This window comes from Vombatus ursinus, unplaced genomic scaffold (assembly GCF_900497805.2).
Source record: "Vombatus ursinus unplaced genomic scaffold, bare-nosed wombat genome assembly UNPS02010980.1, whole genome shotgun sequence".
Lineage (NCBI taxonomy): Eukaryota > Metazoa > Chordata > Mammalia > Diprotodontia > Vombatidae > Vombatus > Vombatus ursinus.
In genome coordinates this window covers 171,269-174,819 of record NW_020950758.1, presented here as the reverse complement: position 1 = coordinate 174,819, position 3,551 = coordinate 171,269, and positions in this window count along the sequence as shown.

The window sequence follows — 3,551 nt, the reverse complement described above, 5'->3', positions numbered from 1 at the left end:
GGTTTGGAAGTGTCCCTGTGGAGAGAGGGAGAGTGAATTGAGAAGGGACGGGTAGAAGGATTGCCTTTCTCAAAATGGAGTTTCTGGGAGGAATTCACTGAGGGGAGAAAGGGGGTCTTGAGGCAGAAATATGTTCTTGGATGAGAAGGCTATAGGTGCTGAGGAAAGTCCCAGGGTGAGAAGACAGCTAGACCATGCTGGTGAAGTCCAGAGTCCAAATCAGGGCTGAAAAGCTGCTCCATCTCTGCCCCCTTCATTTCCTTTCCCAGGCTTCCTTCAACACTCAGATCAAATGCTTCCCTCTGCAGGAAACCTTTCCTGGTCTTTCTGGCCTTTTCCTCCAGGGTTATCAGGGGTCCACTTTGTAAGTATACTGCATATAGAGCATCTGTATGTACAGATGCTCTCTCTCCAGAAAATGTTTTGAGGGTGGAGATTATTTCTTTTTTTCCTTGTATCCCCAATGTTTAACACAGTGCTTGGCACATAGTAAACCCTTGACAAATCTTGTTGTTGAATACATGACAAGATTTTGAACTTGGATTCCTTGGAGAATATGGGTGTCCTCCACAGATCTTTGGAGGTAGGTGCCGAGTGATTCAGGAGGGGAGATAATGAGTTCAGTCTTAGCCATGTTTGCCATGAGGGACTGATAGGACATATAGGTGGAGATGTCCAATACGTAGAGATGTGGGACTGGAGCTTAGGAGGAAGACAAGGGCTGGATAGATAGATCAGGAATCATCTGGACAGAGATGCTAATCAAGAGCCTGGAGTAAAGGGAGCAAATGTCAGTGAGAAAATAGGACCTAGGACAGAGTCACTGACACCCAGGAAAAAGCAGGATGAAAGAAGGCAGAAGAGAGGGTATTCAGGAGGAGAGGGGAGGTCAACAATTAAAAAAAAAAAAGCAGTAACTGAGAATGGGCCTTAAGATGAAGTGATGAACATGTCGAGAGAGTAGTTTCAGTCAAGTGGTGGAATCAGAGATGCCAGATTACAAGGGACTAAGGTGGAAAAGACAAGGAGAAAGCCAATATAGGCCACTTTTTATAGGCAGTTAACAGTGAAAGGCAGGAGAGATCTAGGAGAACTTGCTGGGGATGTTTTTGTCTGTTCATCTTTCAAAGAAATAGACCTGGGCAGTAGATAGGAGGAACCCTCCCATTAGAATGTGTACTCTGCCCTAGAGACACAGCTCAGAGAGGTGAGCCTTCACATTAGCTTGCCCAGAACCAGGACCTCTGCTCCACTTTCTATGTTGTCTTCCTAGCACACGTTAAAAGCTCAATAAATTCTTTTTCATCAATTTACTCAGGATTGAGTGAATGATGGAACACACTAACAGAAGAAGCAGGACAAGATAGGATCAAAGCCACAAGGAAAATGGTTAGCTTTGGAAATGATAGTCAGCTAGCATTTATGAAGCATATTCCATGTGCCAGGCACTGTGCTAAACACTGGGATAGACTAGGTGGAGATGGAAAGAGGTTTGGAAGTGTAGAGTTAGGGTATTGATGGAAGGTCACATTTTCTCAGCAAAATAGGAGTGTGGATGGGGGTGACTTTGTAGGCGTAAAGAGAGAGTGGTATGTGATAGTCAAATACAAAGAAAAAGAGCATCATATAATGAAGATCCAGTTGAAGTTGGATAACATGAATTTGAAGTAGTCCCAGTCCTGTTTCTTGACTTTTGCCAGGAGTTTTCAGGAACTTGGGAACAAGGATAGAGAAGGTATATAGTAAGGGTGACCCAGAGCCAAGGGTTGGTAAGACATGAAGAGAGGAAGGACATGGTGGCCAGAGTCAAGGCTGGAGGATAAGTACTCTCTAAGCTCAAGGTTGTGAAAAGAAGAAAGTCTGGCCTATTTTTTACAGATTTCGATCTGGAAAGGACTCTGGAGATCATGTAGTTTAAGTAAGGTGAGAGCAGGGGCATTGGACTGGGAGGGATTGAGGAATCAGAGGGTGAGGTGAGAATGGAGAGGGTCAGGAGGAGTGAGGATGTGGTCCAGGTGGAAGGACAGGGTGTAGAAATCCACCAGATCATGGAGGTAATTTAGTGTGGGGTGAGAGAGTGAGCTCTAAAGTATGACTACGTGGATAGAGCACCGGCCCTGAAGTCAGGAGGACCTGAGTTCAAATCCGGCCTCAGCCCAAACACTTGTCACTAACTAGCTGTGTGACCCTGGGCAAGTCACTTAACCCCAATTGCCCCCCCCCAAAAAATAAATAAATAAAATAAAGTATGACCAGCTTGTGAGACTTGGAATATGAAGATGGAAGTCACTCATGGGAGTTCAGATTGATGGATGGGGAGGTCAAGATATTCCAAACATGGTTTTCTATTAGATTGTCAGCTCCTTGAGGGCAGGTACTATTCTTCGCTTCTTTTTGTATCTCCGCCACTTACCACAGGGTATAGTAGGTGCTTAATAAATGTTTATTGATTGATTAAAACATCAAGATTACCATGATTATTATGCAATCCTGGAGCCATCAAAATATGACAAAACCCATGGAAGACTAATTTGTCAATATGTCAGTGACTTTCTTTTGTACACTAATATTCTTTACTGTCTAAAAATGTTTGATCCTTCCTATATGTACCAAAATATTGATAGCAGCTCTTTTGTGGTGGCAAAGAATTGGAAGTTGAAGAAATACCCATCCATTGGGGAATGGCTGAACAAGTTGTGGTATATGATTGTGATGGAATACTACTGTGATATAAGAAATGATGAGCAGGAGGATTTCACCTGGGAAGACTTAACCGAACTGATCTAAGTGAAGTGAGCACAACGAGGAGAACATTGTACACAGTAACAGCAACATTGTAACAATGATCAACCGCAAATGACTTAGCTATTCTCAGCAACACAATGATCCAAGGCAATTCCAGAGGACTCATGATGAAAAATGCTATCTGCCTCCAGAGCAAGAAATGATGGAGTCTGAATGCAGATCAAACCATGCTTTTTAAAACTTTCTTTTTCTTTCTTTTTTTTCTTTTTTGCAACAAAAAGAAAAATTCCATTTTCCAAAAAGAAAATTTCCATTTTGCTAATATGGAAATATCTTACATGACTGCACATGTGTAACATATCGAATCGCTTGCCTTCTCAAGGAGGAAGGAGAGAATTTGGAACTCAAAATTAAAAAAAAAACCCAAATATTAAAAATTGCTGACACGTAACTGAGAAACAAAAATCTAAAAAAAGTAAACTTTCTGGTCCTTGAGAGTTGTATCAGGCCCAGACAGATTAAGCGACTTTAGCTTTGGGCCTAAGTGTAGTCTTGGTGGCCACCTTCGATCCCAGGTCTCAGGACCCAAGTCCAACACTGCATTCATACCTCTCATATAAAACAATATGGAAGGCGGAAAACAGGAATAGGAACACGCAAACATATTTGCTACAGCCATGTATTTAAATGCATATGTGTTTGTACATGTAACAATATGTAATCATAAAAATCAGAATGGAATATAGGGTGGCCATAGGTTTAAAACTGAAAGAGAAATCAGAGGTCAACTAATCCAATGCCCTTAT